The sequence below is a fragment of the Camelus ferus genome, chromosome 4, assembly GCF_009834535.1.
Source record: "Camelus ferus isolate YT-003-E chromosome 4, BCGSAC_Cfer_1.0, whole genome shotgun sequence".
NCBI lineage: Eukaryota > Metazoa > Chordata > Mammalia > Artiodactyla > Camelidae > Camelus > Camelus ferus.
Window position 1 is genome coordinate 13,590,300 of NC_045699.1, and position 26,985 is coordinate 13,617,284.

Here is a 26,985-nt window from a genome sequence, read left to right on the forward strand (position 1 = left end):
TCTCTCTGTTATTTAAAAAATGTAATGACCAGTACTAGACACAGAACACATTTGAAGTATAAGCTGATGAATGGAACATTGGAAGGATTATTTTGGAGTCCTTGGGAGTCAGACTCCTCCCAGGACATTCTGTGATCATTTTCCTTTCTTTCCTGATGGTAGTACTTCTCTACTGACTCACACTCAATTTGTCTACTCTGACTCCTGTCAGGATTATTTGTGACTTGGTCCTTGGTTCTCTTTTCCCATCCTATATTTATCCAGGTCTGATTTTGTGCCCAAATACTCCAGCTTGATCTGACCTTTTTTTTCTTTTTTCTGTTCTTAGGAGGTGTATATTCTGGTTTTCAAGCCCACCATGGCTTTTATTTTTATCTTTTAGAGTGTCTGCACTTCAGTCTCATTTGGTCATGTCTTCAGATTTCAGGATCTTTTTCTTACTACAAGTAGTCTTTATTGGCTGGATTGATTAGAATGGCAACTGTAGCCTTGGCAGTCTTTACAGATGTATTGATGAGGATACTAGCTACCGTAGGAGATGTACATAGTTATGTCCACAGAGTGTGGGAAAATAACTAAAACGTTGGCTTCTTCTACCATTTTATGGGTGAAGCAGTGGGGCAAAAAAAAAAAAATTAAGTGGTGATGGCAAGGCAGGTGTACAGCACAGTTAGAAGAGCATAGTGGCAGGCACACTGCTGCGTAAGCCAGGTTGCCTGGGTTTGAATTAGCTCTACCACTTCTTAGCTGTGCAGCCCTAAATTGGTCATTTAACCCTTCTGATGGGGATTTTGTAAAAATCAAATGTGCTAATGCATGCTCATAAAGCGCTTAGTACTATTTCTGGCATGTAGCAGAGGGTCAAAGTAAACCATTACCACTTAATCCCTTTCCAAGATGTACTTACTGCTGATCTCCCAGTAGGCATCTTTGTCTGAATGTGATTTCCCTCTCTTCCCCCTTCCCTAACTTTACATTTAGCTAGAAATCGTAAGAGTTAACACTTGCATCTTTTAAATGAAGGTGATGGCCTAGATTGGTCATTTTCCAAATGATGCTCCATAGTAGAGACCTGGGGATTCCCCAGAGGCTTCTCCAGAGGGGCTGGGAAGTGGTCCACCTGGGCACAGCTACAGCCGTTACTCTCCCAGGGGAGAGAGCAAGCTCCCTTTCTCTGTTTTACACATTGGACTTTTACCCTACTATTTGCTTAAAGAAAGAGTTCTTGAAGCCAAAGGAAGTTAGACAATTCCCTTCCATCTTGAAAATCAGTGGTTTTGAATGTAGAACATAATGATAATTGGATTTCTACCATTATTTTGTGAACACTGAATTAACAATTTGGGGGAATTACATTACATGTTGCCTCCTCCAATGATGTAATAATCAAATAAAATAGATTCTAATCCTATTTAGTCAGCTTCCCTCTGTTGTTCTTAGTCTGCTTTGAGAGGACTGTCAAATTGAATTTGCTGTCCTTCGTGTTTGCCAAAGTTTATTATTTCAATTTACAGCAGCAGAGATGTTATAACCTGGTCTTTCATGTACTCTGTTGTGTTAGCTCTGATATTGTGCCAATCTGCACAAGAAAGTAATTACGGAATGATGGGCCTTCCTTTGCTTTCAGAAAAGCACCAGGCAGGTCTTCCTGATGTCTGGAGGGGTTGCGTGTTGGAAGCAGAATTGGGACTAGGGGGTTTAATCTGCTTTTCTTATTCATAAATACCTTAAAAACACCAACAAAATACTGTTTAAATATTTTTCGCCAAGCCCTAAAGAGGCTAATACCAAGTAAAGCATGGGATGAATTTGAGAAAAGATGCTTTGAAAAGAGTGGGATAAAATCAAGCTCTAAATGCATTTAATTCATTAGCCGTAAAGCATGCAGAGCTAGGTTTGTAATGATATCAGGACATTCGGGGACAGATTCAGAATGAGATCTCAGAAATCCCACGTGGAGCCTCCTGTGAATGTCTGCAATCTGTTCTGTGGCTCCTTTGGTCAGATTATCTGTTGGCTTTAAACAGGAAAGGAGATTAGCTTCTGCCATTCCCATCTGCAGTTTAACATTGAGCCCTAATGCTTAAGTTCACCAGGGTGATATCAAATTAAGTAAACTGGAAAATTACTTCTTCATTGACACTTAAAAATGATAATGGCAATATATGCTTGTTGTAAAGATGCTAGTGGTGCAAAAATTCATAGCAAATTCCTGGTTTTCTCTTTCTTATTTTCTGAATCCCATTCCTCAAGGTAATCATTGATAATAGTTGAAAGTGAATCCATTCAGAGTTTTTCTTTGTATAGACAAGTACACACACACATACTCATATGTACATGTAAATATGTAAGAAATATATCACACATACACATATGTACATATAATTATATAAAAATACAGACACATTTATGCGTACATATAAATATATAAAAATATACATGCACTCATGTACATATAAATGTATTTCAAAATATACACACTCATGTACATAGAAATATATACACATATACATATGCACACATATATATAGCTCAAAAATATAAATGGATTTTCTTTTTATTTAATTTTACATTTTTGATATCTTTTCATGTTAGAATATATAGATTTACCTCACTTTTTAAGAATGAAAATCACATTTCAAGGGGACTTTTAAACTCCTTCTGACTGTCAGTAAAATCCCAGACAAGGAGCACAGTGGGGAAGGCTTCACCACCACCTGCAGTTAGAGCCCTCTGCCTCTGACCCACCTGACCTTGGAAATGGTTCTGTTTTTAAAGGTGGCCTCAGGCATAGTTAAGAAGCATGTCTCCTGTTCACACCGGCTCAGACCCCCATTGTGAAAGAAAATGATCCTTTAATCGAGTTGGTTTTCTCTCCAGCAAATTGCACCCACTTCACTTTGGGAAGTGAGGGAACTCTGCTGTGACTAGGATTCACATCCTTCAGGGCCTGGTGGGGCGGAGGGGACCCTCATTCCACAGGGGCAGCCTCGTCAGACTTCTCTCCCATTAGCCAACAGGGCTGGGTTAAGTCGGCCGTCCATTCAGCAGGCCTGACTGATGTGCTGATAACGCTGGACCAGTGGGGAAGGTTCTTAAACTAATTCACTTAAGATAAGGGAATGGCTTCTCCTCAAAGGCAAAGCAAGGAAAGATCCTCCACTTCTCAGTAAGCCTGTCCAAATTGTCTGCCAACCACTCGAGGATGAAATTGAGTCTAACACTACAGCATTTATTACTAAGAGTAGACTCACCGGTAAATATTTAAAGGTTGTATAAACTCAACATCTCCGTCATTTGCCTGCATTTTGTTTGGATGACAAGAAGTGGCAGAGTGCACTGCAGAGTGAGATTAGGTGCTTGCAGTGTGGCTGCAGAGATTAAATGAGTATTTCTTGAGGCACCCTTCATTATGGGAAGAGGGCGAGGACAGATTTCCTGAAGGGTTTTCCACTTGGCTGCATGATTAAATGTTCAGGGAACTATATAATTGGTAATATACTTTTTTATATTCCTGTGTAAATAATTTCTTTATTTAAACTTCACAATGTGTAATATTTAACCACTTGTCAAGCGATAACTCACTGGTAGCAGAAATTTATAAAAGTCTAACAGCGGGATTAAGGGTATTATGGCTGTAGCTGATTGATCTCTATAGTTCTCTTGAAGAGGAATCTTACCACAGAGGTATAATTTGTGAAATAGAACCACGCAGTCTCAGTAATTTGAGCAGTTATGTGGGAAACTCTGAATCCGTCTCAAATTGATCTGCTTTTACTTTTTTTTTTTTAAACGGGTTATAAAGGATGTTTTTAATTCTCTGTGCCTGCGTGTATAAATACATTGTAGTCAGTTTCTGTTGTTGTTGTTGTTGTGTTTTTGTTTTTCTGATTTTAGTAGAAGTCAAATAAAGAAAATATATGGCTCTGCCCTAATCTGTGAGATCTGTCATGGGTTTGCCCACGTCTCGAGGCAGTGTCAAAGTCATTTGTGTAAATAATAACAAAAGGGAGCACTACCAATTCATCATGCATGGGGACACAGTGTGTTGAAGGAATTTACTAGGAAATCAGTATTTGTCATCACGTTTGTCATGGTTTATAAATCCCAGCCTAATTTACAAGGGTTTAAGGCCTTTCACCCAAATATAAAAAGTGACCCATCAAAGTTAACGAGCCTTCTTTCTCTGGACTCATCGTTTAAATTTGCCATGTGATTACATGTAATGAAAAGGAGATAGTGGGGCATTTAAAGTGCAGCTGAGAGTGCATTGGTCAGAGGTGACAACTCAAGGAATTCTGAGACCAGGATGAACTGGATTTGCAAGTGACAGAAATAAAAACACCGGAGGAAGCTGACACTTAAAACAGTATGCTACTCATAAATTTGATGGAATATTGGTGGGCAAACATTTCAAAAGGGTGAAGGTTAGTAATAGGTGCAGAGGGATTTGGGGAGGATGGAGAAGACCGAGAAGTTACGATACATCACTGCAAAACAGATAAATGATTTAACTGTATTTGGGGAGGAATAGAAAATATCATTATCTACAAAAAACTTGATTAAACTCAAGCCTGAGATCCAGTCTCTATCAGTTTAAGACAATCATGATAAGGACCGTATGGTCAGGGATATGAATGACCCAGAGGTAGACCATTGGCCAACTGAAGCAGGAAACCATTTGATTCACTAGACACTTTTGAAATTTGGACCATGCGGATGAATGAGCACACAGTTTACTGGAATAGTTGTTACTCAATTCTTTCTAATAAATGTTTTAGGTATGAGTCGTAAAGAACTCCCCACCACTCCCCCACAAAAAAGTCTGTAAGCCTTGTGTAGGCAGTGGACCATGTCTGTTTTACAAAGTATCTTATCTAGCCCTGAGAGCACTGACCAAGATAGTCTTAACATTCCCCTCAGCTTGGCTAAACTTTAGACAAGCTTCTTCTTGATTGCAGCTCCCTGTCCTCCCTTTTCTTACAGCACTTACTTTTTTTATTGTAATAACTTTTTTAAATTGAAGTATAGTTGATTTACAATGTTGCATTAATTTCTGGTGTACAGCATAGTGATTCAGTTTATATATATATATATATTCCTTTTCATATTCTTTTCCATTATAGGTTACTACAAGATATTGATTACAATTTCCTGAGCTATACAGTAGGACCTTGTTATCTATTTTATATATAGTAGTTAGTATCTGCAAATTTCAAACTCCCTATTTATCCCTCCCTACCCCCTTACCCCCCCGGTAATCAAAAGTTTGTTTTTCTGTGTCTGTGTCTGTTTCTGTTTTGTAAATATGTTCATTTTTGTCTCTTTTTAGATTCCACACATAAGTGATATCATATGGTATTTCCTTTCTCTTTCTGGCTTACTTCACTTAGTATGACAATCTCCAGGCCCACCCATGTTGCTGCAAATGGCATTATTCATTCTTTTTTTATGGCTGAATAGTATTCCATTATATATATTTATATTTATATATACACACACCACATCTTCTTTATCCAGTCATCTGTTGATGGACATTTAGGTTGCTTCCTTGTCTTGGCTATTTTAAATAGTGCTGATATGAATATTGGAGTGAATATATCTTTTTGAATTAGAGTTTCCTTTGGATATATGCCCAGGAGTGGGATTGCTGAATCATAATGGTAACTATTTTTAGTTTTTTTAAGGAATCTTCATACTGTTTTCCATACTGCGCCAAACTATAGTCCCACCAACAATGTAGGTGGGTTCCCTTTTCTCCACATCCTCTCCAGCATTTATTCTTTGTGGACATTTTAATGATGGCCACTCTGACTGGTGTGAAGTGATACCTCATTGTAGTTCTGATTTGCATTTTCTTTAGAAAACTTGGAATTGTAATTTCTTTCTCTGCCCTTTTGAGGTGTAAATCTTCTACAATCCAGGAATGCCTTTCTCAAGGACCCAGGAACCATCCCTTTGAAATGTAATCATCAAGAAGTCAAGAAAGATAGGGTCCCTATCTCCCAGTGTGTGAGTGTGTGTTTGTGTGTGTGTGTGTGTGTGTGTGTGTGTGTGTGTTGGGGGCGGGGCTAGGAGCCTAACATTGATAAGGACAATTAGCAAACACAGATGGCCTAATCACATTGACTACTCCTCAAAACTTGTTTTCTAGCATTTTTCCATTAACTCACCTCAGCTCTAAAAATCCCTCCACCTTTTTTAGAGGAGTTGAATTCAATGTCTCTGTCTTATTGCAGTAATTTTGAGGAAAATCTTACTTGCCTATTTAACCAGTTTGGTGCTATTTTTCTTTACTCACTCAGTCAACATTTGTTGAATTGAATTTGAAGAGCTTCAACTTTTTATTCTTGTGTAGAACATCAGTTTAGAAAAAAAAAAAAGACTTTATGAAGAATACCAATGCAGAAAAAATGTTATAAAACAAAGCAAAATGATTTGATAGATTACTCAAGATATCCACATGAGAAAGACAATCAAATGTAGTTTGAAGAGTGGAATAATATTCTCCTTTAATAAAAGTTTATACAGTTGAATTACCTCCTTTAGAATAACTTAAGGTGAATGACATTGTATAGAAATGCCTAGAGAATTGGAAATGCTCAGGAATGTTTATTAAGTGGTGAGGAGTAACGTCTTTGCTGAGTGGTGCTTATTTCCTATAGAATCATTCCGATGAAACCATTCCTATGGACTAGACTTTTGGGGCTGATCTATGTCCTCCATTTTATTGATCAGGAAATTGAGAAACAAAGAGGGTGCCAGGGTTATTTGGTGGAAGAGCAGGAACTGGAAACCACTGGTTGCCTTATGTCCAGTCTTGTGGGGGTGTGTGTGTGTGTGTGTTTTATTCTCTTCTAGAAATTTTAGGTCTACTCTGGTGTTATATTTTAATTGGAAGGAGAAATTTCACTGACAAGACTCATACAAAAGACAATTAACTTTTTTTTTAAATTTTTTAATTTAATTTTTATTTAATACCTTTATTGTGATATGTCCCTTCCTACCCCCTTTACCTTCTGGTAACCATAAGTTTAACAGAATTGTTTAGATGGAGAAATATAACTTAAGAAAGAGAAAACTCTTGCTTATCCATTGTCCCTTTTAGTAAATTACAGCTATATAGAGTTTTTTCACTTAACGTAACTCTTACACTTGCATCATCTGATTTGATCCCCAAACCAGCTTGACAAGGCAAGAAACAACTTGATTAAATGATTTACCAAAGGTTAGCTGGCTGTAAATGGTGCAGTAGAAACTAGAATAAGATTTTTAGCACATTTACTTTTAAAAAAAAAAAAAATCTACTGTTGCCTATTTTGAGTAAACAAAAGTAGATCTTGGAGACTGTGGACAAAGAGGGAATGAACAGCAAATAAAAATATTTAAGGGGGGAGGGTATAGTTAAGTGGTAGAGTGCATGCTTAGCATTCAAGAGGTCCTGGGTTCAATCCCCAGTACCTGCTCCAAACATAAATAAATAAATCCACTTACCTCCCCCACCAAAAAATATGTTTATGACAGTTTTGATAGGTGCAAATACAAGACAAGTGCAGACTGCAGTGAAAATTTATGAAGGTGATAACCTTGTCTGGAGATGGGGTTTGGATCAGGAAACTTGGCCCAAAGAAGTGACATTCACCTTCCCAGTGTGGTGTCCTGGCTCCTAGTTGAGCAAGAGTTCGACACCAGTGGGCTCTACCCCCTAGTCAGAAGACTTATCCGAGTAATATATGGAGAAATGGAAAATGTAATGAGATGGTAGTATGTTTTTCATCAAGCTGAATGTATTTGAAATAAAGATTTCTCTCATCTTCTGAGATAGTCTTTCCTTATTTATGATTTTAAAACACCCTTTCTTTCATACGATAGTTGTTATGGTAAATAAATTTTTTTTTTCAGTGAGTTAGTTGGGGCTCTTAAAAATTTCAAATCCTGCTCGTCTCCCTAATTTTATTTAAAATATTTTTAGTCAGTGAAATCCCAAACCTGGAAACTAGTTTTCTCTCTCCTGCTACAACTCCCAGCCCCATACTTCCTTTTTATTTTATGAATAGAGGAAAGACCTTTGCTTTGACTAACCTAATAAGTCAAAGGAGTAAGATAGTACCTTTGGACTCATGTGGGAGATAGGATTAAAAATAATAAGACAAACAAACTCAGAAGCATAATGTTATTTCAGGAAATGGGGAGAAACAGAATTTAAGCATGTTATTTTTTATACTTGCTAGGAAGTTTCCCTAGCAAGCTATCAAGTCAGCTTTTATATAGGTGAGGGTGAGAGACAGGGCAGAAGGAGAGCGAGTTGAAATTGAAAGCTGCTCTGACAGAGAGAAGGTGGAGGCCGGCTCAGGTGAGAAGAGGGAAAGATTTCTTGATCCCGGTTGCTCTTTCTGCAGAGAATTCCTTTCCCTGTCTCCCTTCCCTTACTCTATCTATCACCAGATTCTGTTTATGCCTTAGCCTTGCGGAAGCCCGTCGGGCTGGCAGCATGCCCTCCCTCATTGGAATGTGTCACGGTGCAGAGGGTAAAAGCAATCGATGGCCCTTCCTGGCCCCCACCCCTCCTCCTGCCCTTATAAATACTTTATTTGCATTCTGTCACTGTGCTTGTGGCTAATCCCTTTGCATTCGCCCTTTCTAGTTGAAAGTCATTAATCTGCAAATGCAACTAATTAGCCCTTCGCTGTTCCAGGAGCAGAAACACTGCTCGCTCATCGTCCTAGTTTATTGGATGCCAGGAAATGTACACCTGAGGATCAATGGGTCTTGCCAATAGAAAGAGCGTTCTGTGTAATTACACAATTGGCTTTGGTAAGCTATAAAATGAGAATTGTGCAGTGGGCCTAGAACCTTCCTTGGAATGGTGCAGTTACTTAAACTGTGGGCTTACATTTCTTATTTTCTCAAGGAAGTGGTGCCCATTTTCCAAAGTGAACCATCTCAATCCATCTTCTTGAAGAGTGAGGCACAGAAAATGAGGTGAAATTGGGTGCATTTCAGCCCTGACATTTTTCTTTTTGGAGGAAGGTTGAACTCAGGACCTCAGGGTTGTTGTAAGATTGGAAAGGCCAAATCACTTTATTTTATTTTTTCAATGGAAAAAAAACCCCTCTTGATCCCGAATAAAATAAAAACTAAAATGCTTATGCCTAGCCTTTTTTTTCCTTAAAAAAAAAAAAAAAAGACTAGATATAGTTGACTATGTGCCTCCAGAGAAAACTCTTGATTCCATTAAAGGAAAATAATTTTTCTACAGAGGCAAATGTGTTAAAGCAAGTGAAAGACAGGGTACCATTGGGAGGCTGGATTGGACTTAAGCCTCAGAACGTATTCCCTAGTCACAAATGTGGTATACAGCTGTGTTGTGGGTGCATGTGTGTTTGGGTCTGTGTCTATTTGTGTGTGATTGCTAGTGTATATGTGTGTGAGTGTGTGCAGAAACCCTTTTTACCAAAGGGAAATGGAAAGTTGAAAAATACTAGCAAGAAAGTACAGTGGAAATTATTATATCTATATGACAAAAAGTCCAGGGAGAAAAAAAATGTCTTCAGTGACCTATGCCTGCTAATCTTTGGAGAGAGTGAGCTGGGTAATTGGGTGGGGTAGTTGAATCTTACTGGGGAGAGAGCAGATGTCAAAGGTTTGTTGGAGGATTGTTGCCATTACTGTCTTCACAGCTTTTTACTGCCTACACTCTATGTTATCAGTAGAAACCCTGAGTGGGTCTATGCGGTGGGTCTGCAGCTCTGTATGCCAGCTATTGTGAGCTGGATCTTTTATGGCTCTGTGCTGAGAGATGGGATTCAAGATATTGGTGCAGCACCAGAGAGCTCCCTATCTTTATCTTTGTCTGGTAGTTAAACAGTTCTTTGTGTACCTGGGAATGGGCATTGAAATAACCAAATGCAACTATTTCCCTCTTTTTCTCAGAATATTCACAGTATTTTAAGAATAGCTAACAAAGCTGGCTTTTCTTGAATAGAATCTGTTTTTCTTTGAAAAAAAATTTGTTTTTTTTTATCATTTTTTTCTTTCTCTTTCTGATGCTCACCTGTACTATGAAATTCAGAGATATAAAAACAGGGGTGACATACTTAAATTTATTCAGATTCATCACCCATACCTACTTAGTGTTTGTCTAACCTTACTGTTTCCAGAGAGACATAATCATAAGAGAATGATAGAGAATAAGCCTTCTATATTGAATGCATAGTTTAATGCAGTCACTCTTAACATGTTTTAGGGGCACAAACTCCCTTAAGAATTGCTGTCACAGTAAACCTTCCTCTCCCCAGAAAAATGCGTGTGTCAATACACTCATGCTATCTTACTTTTGATTTTAGGGAATTCACAGATGCTCTAAAGCAATTGCTTTCTGGAGTCCATGGTCCTAGATTAAAAGCTTGTGGTCAAATCCAATGCCTATGGTCCAGTGGAGAAATTAAAGTGTAAAGGAGATCCAGGAGCACATGGGGTTGCAGAGTAATAACAGACAGCTGGTTTATAGGAATGACTGAGACTCAGTCTCAAATTAGGCAGACTCGAGTCTAAATGTGAGTCTTCTACTTCCTTGCTGTGTGAGAAATTATTTAACTTGTGTAAGTTTCAGTTTCCTCATTAAAAGGAGGATAAAATAACATCTACCTCACTGGGTTGCTGAGATATGCACAGGGCTTGGGACATAATCAACCCTAAAGACAATTAGTGACTGTCACTGTTGTTAATAATGGTGAGTGTTACTCAGAATTGATTAAGGTAGGGCACCCTCTGATCCCTTGCTTGTCAGTTACCATTGCCATCCTTAGAGAGACAAACTTGGTTGGACATTCCTGAATGCCCATCCCTCTTTCCTTTTAAAAATTTCTATTTAGATACTAAGACTCATCCTACTTGAGAAAATTCAGTTTTAAACTTTGAAATGCAAAGAGGTCCATGTTTTTAAATGGTGACATTTCATGTTGAGTTGAGGTGACTGTGGACAGGGGAGCTCAGCGGAGGGAATGCTTAGTTACCTGGTGGGCAGTGTTTTTCTAGAACATTCCTCAGTGGTGGCCTGATGTTCACCCGTTTCTTTTTACATATGTTGATTTCAACTCTGAGCTCCTTTTTTTCCATCTTCTGGCCTTTCCCTTTTCTTAATTCCTTATCAGTGCCAAGTCTTTGCTCAGTTCTAGTCCATTCAGCTCAACAAATGATAATGGAGCATCTTCTATCTCTGAACCACTGAGCTAGGTGTTAGGCACATAGAAATAAATAAAATATAGCTTTTATACTTGGAGGTCTTTGGATCCACAGAGTTTATTAGGCATAGTGTCATCATCATCATCATCACCACATCATCACCACTGTTGTTTGTGTTGAGTACTTACTCTTTAAAAAATTATATATATATATGTAAATTATATATATATTTATTTGCTTATTTTGGGGGGAGGTAATTAGGTTCATTTATTTGTTTTTAATTTTTTTAAATGGAGTTACTGGGGATTGAACCAAGACTTCGTGCATGCTAAGCACGTGCTCTCCCACTGAGCTATACCCTCTCCTAGTAGTTACTCTTCGTCAGGCATTGTGCTAACCATGTTGCATACGTTATTTCACTTCGTTTCACCTCACCATTGGATCCTCTGTTTAGAATCACCCACATTTTTATCCTGACACTGTAAGCTTTTATTTGTTTACTTTAGCCCTACCCAGCAGTTCTCACTTCTCTCAATAGTAACTCTTCTCAGTATCTGCAAGGCCTTTTCTTGGTCAGTGGCTAAGTACTTATAGCTCTAGAGTCCTCCAAATCCTGGGTATGGCTGTGCTTTCCACCCCTTCTAGACTTTCAGCTTAAAAATGACATGGCATGTGCTTCAACAAGTCAGTGACTGGCCCGTTTTCAGTCTTGGGTGGCTCATACTAGTTACAAGTGAGACTTAGAAGATAGAAATATGGTTCCATAGAATTAGGAGCTACAAAAGTTTTCAGATTTTACCGAAGTGTTGGGGATGTTCCCAAAAGCTGGGATTCTAGCCAGAATGTGGTGGGGAAGCCCTATAGTTTCTGAACTCACCAACTTTAAAAAGTATAACATTACACTCTAAGGTGACATTAAAGCAATGAATCAGTATTTTTCAACTATTTAAAGGAACCTCATTATCTTTAATAGAATGTTTATCTTAGGCTGTGTCTACACGATTATAGGACCTCTCCATACCATACAAAGAGAGTGCTCATTTATTGACATGCCAGAGCTGCATAAGTCCCAACATCATGATGTTTGCAACAAACAACCTGTTTGGCATAGAGTGGATCAAGAGTTCCCAAACTTTCCATGGAGAGGAGGAACTTTTTATTTCCTGGATGACTTTAAGATATCAGTCAGATTGGAGCAGGTAGCAGGTGCTGAAAGTCAGTCTTAGATTCCACTATTAAAAGACAAGGCTACTTTAGTGAGAGGGGATAGAGGCTGTTACCTAGAGTCACCCTCCCAGGTATGAAGGAGCTTTACAGCTGTCTTTGTATATAGTGTCCTTTGCTGAATCAGAACCCTCTCTCAGCATATCAAAAGCACAAGAGGCGTCTAAGATAAAAACATGTGAAACAACAGTAATTGGGACTAATTTTGAGTGCCAATTATGTGGCATGCACATTACTGGGGACTTTGCATACATAAACAGTAACCCTTTACTAGCATGTTAGGGGGTTGACCCAGTAACTCACATTTAACAGATAAGTAAGTTGAGGGCTGGGGAGGTTAAGCAACTTGGTCAAGATCATATTGTTTGCAGAAAGCTGACCTTGGTTTTTGTCTGGAGCACTTTTATTTTTAGGACTGAATCTTTTTGGAAAGGAACATTATTCCTATCAGTTTTTTAACTATTAAAAAATAAATTTTTGTATGCAGGAATAGTTCTACTTTTCTGATGCTGCTTTCATCTTGTGCAGGGTGTGGTTTATGAAGACATTTCTAGATTAAAATGCATTCCTTTCTGTTTGCAAAAATGATCCAGATTAAAAATACTTGAATGTTGCTGAGTTGCAACAGACACAATTGAAAAAATGTCATCCCACTTTCCCTGTCTTTAAGTGTAATGATTAATGTACCATTGCAGGATGATCTATGTGCCCATAGATTACTGCCTGAATCACTGTGTCTACTTTATGACTTATTGTTTGCCTGAGATCACTGAACATTTTATTTACAGGTAAGTGAAGGATTAAAGCACTTCTCTTTCTTCTTGGCCAGAATTTTAAAAAAGAGAAAGAAAAGTAAGAGAGAAAGAAAAGAAAGAAGGAAAGAAAGATTAGGTAGAAAAAAAGGACTGCATTGATGCTTAGTTAAAATTAAGCAACTGAAATCAAATCCATCATTTGTCAGTGAGGCATATGCAGAGCTGAACAGACATTTAATGGTAGCTAAACCCAAGAAATTGCACTGTGATAGATAGTTGATATTATCAGATATCAATTTTGTTCTGTACATCATAGAACAATGGATATGGGTGTCTTAGCAACTTGCGTAATTTTACAACACTCTTGAAAAACGACTGGAGAAGGAAAAAAAGTGAAATTCAGATATCGAAATTGGTGGAATTTAAAAAATACATATATTGCTGATCCAACTGCATTTTACAATATTATCAGTTCATGTCTTTTCGTAGTTGTTTTTTTTTTTTTTTCCACTGTGGCAGAAGAAGGGAAAAGCAAGCTGGTCTTTTAAATTTATTGCATTACATTAGTTGCTCTATAAGATTCTTTGAAGATGATTGTCTTGTGGATTCTAGTTCCAGATCACTGAACATTTGGCTGGAAGGATTTATATTGTGTGCTCAGAGAATTGGGCCTTAAATCAGTGTTACTGTAGGCTGCAGAGGGTTTGGTTTTTACAACTACAATAACTAACTCACTGGGGAAGTGTATGTGTGACCCTTTCCCGATATTCCAAGGAAAGTGCGTGTTTGGTCATCAGTGCTTTAAATTTTGAAAAGCAATACAACAGAAACATAAGCTTTCCTATCGCCAGACATTTGTTTCACTTGGTAAAAGCGATTGTAGATAGAGGGGAAATAGTTGCATTAGTTTGTAATTTGTGAGAGAATTGAACTTTTGATTCCATAGAGAAGAACACTTAGATTGAATTATATCAGGTTCAGGGGACATTTTAAGCAGAAGCCTGCAGAAGTCCCCTGTAACATTTTTCTTTTTATGAAGAAAGCCTTTTGTCTAATAGTGATGGCAGAAATATCTTCTACAAAAGATGGGAGACTATAGATTTATGTTCATTCATTAATTACTTGCTTTTTTATCCAACCATTTTTTTTTCAATTAAGTACCCATAGAAGCTAGGCTCTCCCTTTTGGGAAGCGCTTAGTTCTAAAATTCAAAGGAATTTAATATAGAAAGAGACCCTAGGGATCATGTAGTCTGGTCTCCTCAATGCAGGAATCCCTTCAGTGGCCACCTTGACAGTGGTCTTGACATTATTATTATGACTTACAAGCTTTGCTTACTATTATTATTATTTTTTAGTTTATTAGTTCTGTAATAACTCTCAGGAAAAAGGCAGGGGCAAATATATTCTAACCCAGCAGCCTTTTAAGTGTTCCTAGTTAAGCTTGTAGTCAACCAAAACCTCTAGGCATTTTTAAAAATTCATACAGAGGGTTGCAAACCTTTTCTGCATCCCATTTGTGCAGTTGATTGTTCTGAATCTAAAAGTAGGACTTTGCATTTATTTCTTTAAAATCTGATTGATTTAGCTTTGCTTTAATGTTCCAGTTTAAAGATCATTTCAAACCTGAGTCTGACATCTCTCATATTAGCTCTTCTGTCCCAGTCTATGCTATCTGTAAACTTGATTCACATGCTGTCTTTGTCTTTATCCAGATCATTTATAAAAATGGTAAGGAGATAGCTGGGAGGACAGAGCCCTAGGGGATTTTACAGATCATCTCCTTTGGGGTATGATTGTCTAACTAGACACTAGTCAGCCTAACCACCAAAGCTCATTGCCTTCTCATCCAAAGGTGTTATAAGTAGATTTACCCAGGAGTGTCCTGGTACTGGGCTTACACTTGCTATTTAGCCCAGTTAAGTAGTACCTCCTTTTGCTCTCAGAAGTCCTCTGGTTTGGCTGAAGAGTATTATGCTTACTCTAATTGTCAGGAGTCACAGCAAACCACTTAGGGAACTCTAGAAACATGGTATTCATAGGTTCCTTGGACCCTCCAATTTACTAGCTCTGTCATACAAGTCAAATGAAATTGATTTGCCAAATTTATTCTTAATCCGTTCATTGTTCCTAGTAGTCATTTACTTTTCTAAATGTTTTCAAATAGTCCAACTCCTTTTTCCTATTGCAAACTAAATTTAAATTTACCAATCTGTAATTGCAGTTTATTGTGTGCTATTTGTACTAAACATTTGTCCAAGTGTTTTACAAGTTTTATCTCATTTAATCCTCATTATAACTGTGGGGTAGGGATTGGAACTGCAATTTACAGGTGAAAAAGTGAGCCAGCATAGGTTAAGTAAGTTTCCCAAGGTCTTGAAACTAATAAAAGATTGAGACAGAGTTCAAACCCTGGCAGTTGGACTTCAGAGTCCTTAATCTGTGCCACTAATTTCCAGGAGTTAGTTGTTTCCCCATTTGAAATCTGTGACACCAAAAAAAAAAAAAAAAAAAAAAATAGAAATGGAAGAAGCTGAGTTCAGAAATCCTCCTCCTAGAAAATCATTTAAAGCTAGGCAATAAAATGAAGGTAATATAAATTTTCTAGGGCACTGGCAGGAATTGATGGAATTACACAATTTAAAGGACAAAGCTAAGGGACACCCCACAAAGCTTCTGACAAATGGGCCATAAAAGTGCTCAAAGACCACTATGGCTCAGAGACATTCTTCCAGCCCTTGAACTTCTGTGGCTCCTAGATGGGCTTATAACATTGGTTATCACTTTTCTATGGCCCAGGGAGGGAGGGAGAAAAAGACCACGATGAGCCTAAAAGCCCATTCTGGGACATTTCTCCTGGAGAAGTGATCAGTTTCTTATCATGTGAGTGTATAAGTGCATGTGCATGCAATAGCATCATGTTTCAAAGTAAAACAAAAAAAATCTGTTCCTGAGCCATTTTACTATGTTTATATTCTTACTTTAGCAATGCCTGGCAAGTAGTAGTGCTTAATAAATGTTTGTTGAATGAGTCAACAGTTCCATAACAATTCTCTATGATTTGGGAGTGAGGAAGGAGGAAAGGGCGGAGTCTTTCTTCACAAAGGTCCTTTGTCTTTTTTTTTTTTTTTTGGTTCAAAATGCTCAGCTCTGCAATTTCTTATGCTTGAAGCTTTTTAAGGATGTCACGTCCCAGGGAAGGGACACCCCTTCCTCACCCTCTCCAACCATGTTGTTCATTTCAAGACACATAACTTATTTATTATGGTATGTTAATGAAGGTATAGCCCGTAGTTTAGAATGTGCCATGCCCTGTGAAAGGCATAAAGAAATGGACCCTATAAATACAAAGAGTATGGACTAGAGAACATTTTATTACAAGACTTGCTCCTTTCTTAAAGACAGTAAACATGATGAATTTCTCTTTGCAGCTGAATTTATGAAGATAGATGATTCTTGCTGTGGTTGTTTTAACTGGGTTTGCCTTACAGTCTGAAGCAGAGTTGCAAACCCACGCAAATACATTTATCGCTATCCCTAATGACAGGATACACCGTCTTCTGTGTGATGGAGTCAGACTTAAGAAAATGACCTTGTTTGACTGTAGGATGGAAAAGGATGTGTTTGATTTACATGTTTCATTTGGAGAGGCCCCAGTATTTTCTGTAAGGGAAGCCACAGACTGCCTTAAATCCTCCTTCTCCGACAACGTTGGTAGTGCTCTTTTCAGAGCCAGACTGAATGAAAAAAATCTTTGGCTGAGACTTTTTCAAATACCAACCCGGGAATTGGTGGCTGAGTTCTGTGCTTGATTCTCAGGCATTCGGTTCACACTTTGGCTTTCTGCTGAGACGACACAGAAGCGGGGAGTCAGAGGAAGTGGGGAGGGGAGGGGAAATGGAAAGCTTCTGAGCTCAATGTGGAAGTGTCTTTCTCACTCCAAAAAAAACGCCTTCAAGCCTGAGTGCAAAGGCACCACCAAACCGCGAGAGGGGACCAGGACCCGCTCCACGTTGCTAATGACGGTATTGTGCATCATTGGCTATGCAGATCACAGGAGAAAGCCGTTCTGCTTAGCTCTAATTCCATTAGAATCATTTACCTTTTGAAGGATAGAAAAGAATGAATTGAAGATCAAAATCATCAGCCTTATTTGGCTTCATCCAAGATTTATGGGAGCTGCTTTCAAGGACAAATGAAAACAACAACAACAACAACAAAAAAACACCCAGCTGTGAGATTCACATCTGTACCATTTCTTGTCTTTCAATATTTTATAAATGTGATGAGCAAAGTCAACCTCTGGGGACATTAAAATTGAACAACCTCTATCCCTCTCCTGTATTGGAATGAGAGCATATATCAATAATTGCTCTATTTAACTACTCTCATCTGTATTATACCTTTCAGGATTAGCTGTCTGGGAAGCTTATGTTTAGTTTACTCTTCATTTGCCAAAGGTTATTATAACGTGAGACCTGTGTCTTTGTGATGTCAAAAGCATTAAACTTTGATTTAAATTGTTAATAATACAGTGCCCATTATTGCCAGCTTTAGACTGGAAGTCATTTCTTTTTTTTTGAAAAAGCAAACATTTAAGGGATATCAACCAACATTTAAAATGAAGATATATTGTTCTTAATTTAAGTCCCTTGATGTGCAGCCAAAAAAAAAATCACCTTATATATTAAAAAAAAAAGTACCAATAGGACATTTGCTGTGATCTCTGAGGAAGTAAATAAGGTTGCTTTGGTTTCTTTAGATGCTTTGATTAGTTTTGACAGCAAGAAATGTATCTTGCATCCATATGATAAAGGACTACAATATAAGTGAGGCTAATACAGTGGCTCACATATTATCCCAAGGATCAAGCACAGTGGACAAAAATTGATAAGGCAAATTAGTTTTCTATTTGTGAGATGCTTGAGAGCTCTAAACTTCTCTTTTCATAGTGTAACACTATCCTTAAAGAAGTCCCGAGTAGAGTAGCTCATATGGATCTTCCTCCTGGTGTCTTTTATTATTTACAGCAAATTAATTTAGCATCAACCTTTCTCCACAGGGTCTGCCGATATCTTGTCTCTTAGCTGCTATGCTCCCGGTCACAAGAAAGGTCAAAAATGTCAAATGTCAAAGGGAAATGGGCCTGAACTAAATGAAATCTGTCATGAGAAGTGCTTCATCTTGAGTGGAGAGCTGTGGCTGGAATGAATGGTGGAGCCTGAGAGTTCTAGGTTCAAATCTAAATCCTGCCATTTGCTGGGCCACCTTGGACAAGTCACTTAACATCTCTGATATTAAGCTCAGTATCTTTTCCTGTGAAATGGAGATAGTTCCCTCATATAGCTGCTGTGAGAATGAAAGGATTCAACAGAGCTGTTCAGTGTCCGGAACAGTGCTTGATGCACAGAAGGAGTTGGATTAATGTTGGTTCTTTTCCGTAACCTCTTCTCCATATCAGAATTTAATATATTAAGTAATTGGTCATAAGTGGCTATTTACCTTTCAAAGTGCATTATTTATTTATTTAGGATACTTAGAGAGAAGTTAAATTAATAATTTCTCCTGGATGTGGTCCTGTATTGTAGGTATTGCTGTTACATTCATACATATGTAAAATACAGGGGTTGGGGGTGGGGAGAAAGAAACTGAGAGAACTCTTTGCTGATCCTCTCAGTATGCTCCTAAGGGCATGTGACGTAATTGGGGTGTATCTGTATTGGGAAGAAGTCTCTAGCTTCAGACTATTATTCCATTCTCCTTCGCCTGCTTTCCAGCCTTTTTGGGCTTCATTCTCCCTTTGGTTTATTCAGCTCCAGCCACATTAGGTCTCCTTAAAGTTCTTGGAACATGCCCTGTTCCATCGTTTCTGCTCTAAGATCTTAACACTTATCATTTCTTATGCCTGAGGCAAGTTTCTTCCTGGTTTTAGAGTAACTGACTTCTCATCTTAAACATTAACTCCTCGTAGAGACCGTTCCCCATTATTCTTGCTAAGGTGTATTGCTCACCACCATTTTCTGTTTATTTTCTCCCTTTTCTAAGCTATAGTTATTGGTTTTGTTTTTTTAATCATGTCTTCTTCCTTGCCCTAGCTACCATGCTTAGCTTGGTACACAATACAGAGTAGGTGTCTATTAACAATAATAATGATACTAACAGTAACAATAGTTTGCACTTACATAGCTCTTCCTATTGTCAGCTATGCTTCTTTACCTGTATGAGCTGTTTTATCCTGTAAGATGGACACTGTCATTTCCCCCTATTACAGATGTAGAAACTAAGTGCAGAGTAGTTGAGTGAGTTGCCTAAGGTTAGATAACTAGTAAGCTAAAATAGATGAATGGATGCCTGAATCCTAACCATGAGAGCAAACCTCTCTTCTATCTTGGCTTTTACTGAGCCTTTCTTGCCTTGCACCAATTAAGAACTTTTCTCTGTTTTAATCTGCAAATGATCATAGTTTCATCTTTATCACCCCGCCCTCTTCTCTGCCTTCCATCCTACACCCTCTCCTCCTCACCCACTGCATTGTGAGTTGACATTAGGCTCCGTGTTTTCCTAGCTGATAAGAAGAGATGAACTCTGAATTCTCTCTTACTTAGGTCACTTATGTAAGAAAATATTGTGACGCTCTGAGGTTTGTTCTGGGGAATCACTTGTACGACCTTTGTAGGAGGTGTAAAGACTTCTGAGAGAGGAGGTATTCAACACAAATAATTGGTCCTAATCTATGTCTGAGGAAAAGCACCTACTCACCGACACCTCAGTTCTGCAAAGCAGTCATAAGATGACATACATATTTTTCATTTCCAGGAAGTTTATTTGCAGCTGAAACAGTATTTCTTTTCACTTCAGCAAACACAGATGTTGCTGGGAGCTCTGACCATGCCCCTTTCTACGCTGAGTGTCTCAGACCTTATTTCCCTTTATTGAAGACTCAGTGCCCTGCCCTGAACATCAGCCATCGCCCTGTATGGTGATGGGGTGTCTCCAGGGGAGGGTGGAGGCGGGTGGGCTCTGCCTCCGGACTGCTTTGCTAGAGAGCCAGCCTGCGCTTTCCACGCCGCCTCTTCCCGCAGCTCTTGGCTGTCATTTCACCAGCTGTCAGGTGTCCCAGCCGCCGTCACCCCCTGCCTTATTTTATGTCCGATTGTCAGAATGATGGCTTGAGGGTGGAGCCACCTCTCCTCAGGAGTCAAGTGTGTGGGCTTTATGACAGTCATTTTCTACACAGAAGACATTTTTTTCTCTTCTTTTTCACTTCTAAGTTCTGGATGGTTAGAATGACTAGAAGTGTGGCTTCTAGGAAACACATTGGATGTTAATTTTTCTTTTGGTCATTCTAAATGTTGTAAATTGTAATTGTATGCTTGATGATTATAGGGAGTGTCTACTTTTGTATTCATACTAATATACTGATACATTTAATGCACTCATCTTTATTTCATTCCTACTGAGCAGCAGATGCGGGGCTCAGCTCTGGAGCTAGGATAAATACTGGGCAAAACCAAGTGGGTTTTACCTTCATGGAGATATGGACTAGACAGGCAGGCATACTAGCCTGTGAGCACCTAAGTGTAAAATTGTGACTCTAAGGCATGCGAAGAAGGTAGACTGTGGGCCTCTAGTCCTGTCAGGAAGGTTAGGGAGGGTGTTCCTGCAGACACGTCTTTGTGCTTAGCTTGAACAATGAACAGGAAGTAATGAGGCTAAAATTTATGGAGTTCTCTGTTCTTTTTCAAAGAGGTTTTCTACCCATTATTCCATTTTCACTCTCCCACAAACCGATGACTCCTTTCACTAGGTGACAGATGATGAGTCAGGTGTCACGAGAGCTTTGGTGACTTGCCCCAGGTCACACCACTAGCAAGGGCTAGGAGCCGGACAAGACACCGATCTTTTCATTCTAAAGAAATGGGGCCACAAATTAGTCTCAAATCATATTCCTCTAGTTCTTTTTTGGCTTTTAGCACTCTCAGCTGTAAAATGGTGACTATTAACCACCCCATTCACAGGGCTGCCGGCTGGATGGGAGTAGGTGGCAGGATGCCTTAGCAAACGCTGATTCTTTTCCCTTCATTTCCCTCCCCTATGATCTCTTTCTCTCTCCACTATTCCACCCCTGTTGTGCGCTGCAGGACAGAGGCATCCTGTGATAAGGGCAAATTCTTGTAACTCAACCCTAAATTCTACATATTTATTCCTTCTGGCAACTTTACATGTACTTAAGGTAAATATGTCCCTCCTAATACATCAGCACAGGACATCACACATTTATCCTGTGGTATCTAAAAACTGAATCTGCCAGGCACAGAAGTTTCATCCTCTAATGAAGCTTTTGTGTGCTGGTTCCCTCAGAGGACCAGGCCAGTATTGATGATTTTTGCTCTAGCTGGCTGGTAGAAAGAAACTCACAGTTAAATTAATACTCAGTGGTAGCAGCTAACTCATCCCAGCTTTCTGTATACATCTGCTTCTCTTTTCGTTAAGATGTATTTTTGATCATTAAATTGCATGGTTTTGTGTTTTTACGGCAGGCTACTTTTGGGAAGCAGGCAGCTTATAAAAGAGGAACCTAGGGGTGCAGAGTTAGAGAGTCCTGGTTTTGAATCCATCCTGCAACACTTACCAGACGGTGGCCTTGATTATTCAATTATTTAATTTCATTGTCCCTTAGTTTCCTTGTTAAAAAGAATGTGGTCAGTAACAGCTTCTGTATAGATGCTGGTTAAATAAGAGAAATAAATAAGAGAGAAATCTGAAAGAATCCTCTTCTGTTAAGTTGGAGACAATAATAGTTCTATTATTAACATCTACTATTATCCTATAATTAAGTGTGTGGTTGGAAAGGTTAAATAAGATCTTTTTTTTTTTTTGTGAAATGCTTAGCACAGGGTCTGAAAGATGAAAAATGTTGGCCATTACGATGATGAACCAGATATTATGCTAATGGCTAGAGGGACTAGAAAGGGAGCAAGAGTCACGTGTGTGCGTGTCCCCGCGGGTGTGTGTATAACAGGGGTATGTTTGGATGTGCTGAGAGCACAGTGCAGGGGCCACCGTTTGAGTAAAGCCCTGATTTCTGAGCCCTACGGACTCTCCCTTGGGTAAAGAGTGTCAATCTTGAGCAGTGTCTTTGTCCTCCATCTAGAAAGTCACTGGGCAATGTCATATCCTCCCTGGCAGGAGTTCCTTACCTCTCCTGATTAGACTTCAAGACTGAGTCTGCAACTGTTTTTCATTCTTCTTTCATCTCACCTCAGATGCTCTACATGGTTCCTTTTCTTGAAAAACCAAAGTGTCTGCAGATCATCACACAGAGCTGGGGTGTGCGGATAGGCTTTTGATGGATGGAGTTGGGCTGCAGTGCTCTGCTCACTTTGAATGTTGCTGATGCAACCTCTGAAGGGGGTGGGGCCTGTGAAAGAAGATAAGGACTTGGCACATGCGAGGAAAAATGACGGCTGAGGCAAGGGAAGGGCCAGAGGATGGGGGCTGTGTATGAGGAGTGGGAGGGCGCCACTTTGGGAGAGGGGAGAGGATCAGATCTGACAACGAGGAAGGGGTCAAAGTAAGGACTGTTTGCTGGAACTGCCAAGGACAATGACTGGATATTGTGCAGACGATGTGCAGTTCTATTACTTGGGAGATGAAATTAGAAAGCTCACTGGATACAAGTGAAATATATTATAGACTTGTGGGGAGAGGGCATCAAGGGAATAGTTCTCTATACATAGAAAATATCCAGGTGTGTCTTTCTAAAGACTGACACTGATGGGAGACTTCTAGCCAAGAAAATCTTCAGTGATCACCTGAAATATATGTCTTTTAACTGATAAATGATGACATAAAGAGAAGACTGATGAAGAGCAAAAGAATGAAAAGAATTGTACTTGTTTTTGAATACTTATTTACTTAAACAAAAATGACTTAACAGTGTGTGAGGATTCTGATATACCACAGATTGTGACCAGAATCCACCCATCTATCCACCCACCCACCCATTCATCCATTCATCCATCCATCCATGTATTTATTCAACAAATATTGCTCATGTCAAATGAGGGTGGCTGTGTTCCATAATTTGTTCCAGAACTAGGAGTAGTAGGATACAATGCATGAAAACTTAGGCAGGCAGTTGTCAGTTGAGGGATGGAATGGATGGGCTGTCTTGGTAGAAAGTGAGTTCCTCATCATTCCTTCTTTCCCTCCTTCCATACAGATTTCTGTATTCCCTTCTATGTGCCAGGTATTTTTCTGGGCCCTGGTTGTTTAGCAGTAGATAAGATCCACCAAGTTCTGCTCTAGTGGGAGTTTATATTCTTCTGGGACAGGAATTGAGCAAAACAAAAGGACTGGGTTGTTGATAAGTGCTGTAAAGTCAGATGAGGGGGTGCAGTGATGGGAGAAATGGGGGAGCTATATTTAAAAGGATGATCCTGGGAGTCTCTTGAAGGAGGTGGGTTCTGAGTAGTGTCCTGAATGAGGGGAAGAAGTAGGCCATGGAGAAAACTGTTCAGCTGTAATGGTCTGAGGAGGGAAAGAACTTGGCAGGTTTGAGGAATAAGGCCATTGTGATTGGAAGGTAGAAGGTGAGGGTGAGAATATTCTGGAGGGGAGTCTGGTCAAGATATGGTAAGGCCTGGGGGGTCATAGGAGGGAGTTTGGATTTCACTGTGTATGGGGTTGATAAGATCTAATTTATGTTTTAAAGGATCATTCTGGCTGTTGTGTGGAGAGTGGTATAATAGGCCTTTTGATTCAGTTCTGTTCATTTTCTTAAATGCTGGAAGAAAGACATTCCTATTTTTTTGGACAAGACACTAGATAATACAGATACTGTTATTTTCTGTCTTATCCAATCTTGAAATATTTCAAACATATTTTTCAAAACTGAACTAAAGTTTCAGTAATTTATCTGGGAAAACTTCAGACCAAACTATGTATTTAATATAGTAGGAATATAGCAAAATAATACTTCAGTCTTTAGTGATTTGAGTTTCTTCTGCTGCAGAGAGCTGCCTGCATTCTGTTTATTTGAGATGTTTGTCATCATGAACTAAATCTATTCTAGGAATCATCATATTCTTTCAGTTATGAGAGTAACCACTCTGGGTATCAGATAATGATAATAGTTGGTACTAATACAGTCTTCCTGGGTGCCAGTCATAGTTCTAAGTATTTTGACTTACTTAATTCTCACATTTGTCCTCCGAGTTAGATATGAATCCATTTTATGTTGGGGAACCTGAGGCTTAGAGAGATTGAGCAGCTTGCCCAAGAACACACAGCTAGGCAAGATTAACCTCTGGCATGCCAGGCCAGGGGCCAGTCTTCTGTACTGCCTCTCTACTTACAGAGGATTACCACTGGTTAAAAAAGATGCCAAACTGCAAGTCCCACCCTGAGGACTGCTTCAGAAATTTCTTTACTGTGTTCTGACTCAAGTTAGGGTCCAGTTTCTTCACCTGGGCTTCAGCCCAGCCCTGCTGCGCTAGGCGCCACCCTCACCTCCATCACGCCAACTCTTCTGGTTCTTGTGCCACAGCTCCCAGCCCTTTCAAAGATCTCAGTTTCTAGCTGGTTTCCTTCTGTTCTCAGCAAGTGGGCTGTCCCATGATCCTGGCTGCCTGGGAAGGAGGAGGAAGCCTGGCCCAGCTCTGTGGTGCTGGCTCATCTGCTCAGGGACAGAGAAGAAGGCAGGGGAGGTAGATCTCCCTTCAGGTGACTGCTGAGTATGCCCATGGCAGGGTTCCTGGTCTGAGAGGACTCTGGCTTCAGTAGTTCCATCCAGTTCCATCTAATGCTATTGGTCTCTGTTGTCATGGTGATCCATCTGGGTTTAAGGGTTTCTCTGAGGGGGTTTCCAGTTCTACCCTAGACTTTGCTGTCACCAGGGAGCCCCACTGGAGGGCAGTCAGTGTCCTTTTGGGATGCACTTCTCACACCTCTTCTCGGATTTTTTTTTAAATAGATACAGTCAGGTGCACATTCACAAGTATGTATATAGATGGCTTAATATGGGGAATCACTATTCCACTGATAATTTGCCTAGTCACCAGTGCAAGACAGCAAACAACTGTGAGTTTAGTAGCAGCTCTTTATGTTAATGGGCTATACACACTTGGCCCAGTGCCACCCAGGATGGACCTAATATTCCTGCCGCGCCCCTTTCCCAGCCCCTGGGCTCCTCTGTGTGAAATTAAGGAGATGCTCCTCTGTACCTTGGGAAGGAACAGAGAGTGGGGGTGGGATGGGGCTGCCCCCAAACTTTGGAAACACTTCTCGGTGCTTCCCTCCCCTGCCTTGGGCGAGGGAGTAACCACTCACCCTAGCCCATACTCCCCACTGGGTTTGCTTTCCTCCCCCTGCTGCCCTGTAAGGAGGGTGGGGTGGTGATTGTGGGTGGTGGTTGATGGTCTGACAGTTCTGGGGTCCTCGGCCTTGGGCTTTATTTACAGTATAAGAACAACAACAACAAAAATCCCTTTTGACATCCTGATACAGAAAGAATTTTGCCCGTGGCTTTTTCTTATTTTCCTTTTTCCTTTTTCATACATATATTTTTAAACCAGAAAGGCTAAAATTATTTGTTTAAAGATATTCAGTAAGATGAGAACAGATTCAGGGCTAGAGGAAAATTTATTCTGGAATCTTTTTATCATTGTTATTATATTACACAGATGTTCTTCCCTATAAAATATGAAAACTCGTTTTTTAAATCTCTGCTGTATATGAGATAAATCATGGAGTGTGTGATAGAAACAGTCAGAGACTCTGCTTTCCTTTGGATTATACCCTGTAACCCCATTATATGTGCTATTTTGGCTCATCTCATCCCTGTTTTTTCCCAGACAATTAGGCAAGGTCTTCTTACTTTGTTTATCATGTTGCTGCTCAGACTGGAGATCCGTGGGTCACCACGGGTGCCAGTGTGACCTTGCATTGACAAACCTGGTGTCTGGATGTAGAGACTGGGGCCAAGAATGCAGGAACAGGAGGTGATTCTCTTAGACTAATCCAGGCACATAGTAGAGAGTGTTCAGTGTCCTACCCCAAATTATAGGTCTTTTCCCTCCTGAACTACCCCTCCTCCACCCTGTATGGTTCTGTTGTGTCAATATTTTCTGGTGCTGGGGGGTTGACATATAACACAAATGAGGCCAAGGTAGTTTTCCCTGAAACTGCTCTGTGTGAGAGACGATGGAAGACTATTTTGTGTTTTTAAAGTCCCACCATATGGAGATAGCCTGTCTTTAAAATAAAGGCCCATTTAAAGAAAGTGTGGCTGAGAAAGAGGAAGAAAGACAGATACCCAGTGCATAGTTTAAACCCCTGGATCCAGCCATGCCTGAAGCCTATCTAGAATTCAAGTTGTGAGAGTCAACCCATTTCCTTTTCTTTTCCCTCTTATTCTCAGGGGATTTGAGTTGTATTTCTGTCATTCACAAACCAAAGTTTTACAAAGACATTCGAGAAATGGTCTTAAATTATGACTAAAATGTAGAAAAGTCAGAAATCCAGAAAAAAGAAAATGAAAAAGAGATCACTCTTTTTATATATTTTTCTCTTCATGTCCTCTGCATGCAGAAAGCAGAGGTTGACACATATCTGTTCCATATAAGGACAGGTTTCTGGATAGAGATGGTTATTATATATTAAATTGAGTCTCAGGGAATGGTTGGAAAAAAAGCATTGAAATGGGATTGCCATTCTTAAGTCTAGCCTACTTTGTGTGGTGTTGCTTGAAAGCAGGTGACAGATGACTTCTGAAATCCGTCACAACCATGATTTCCTGAAAACTGGACTGTTTGTGGCAG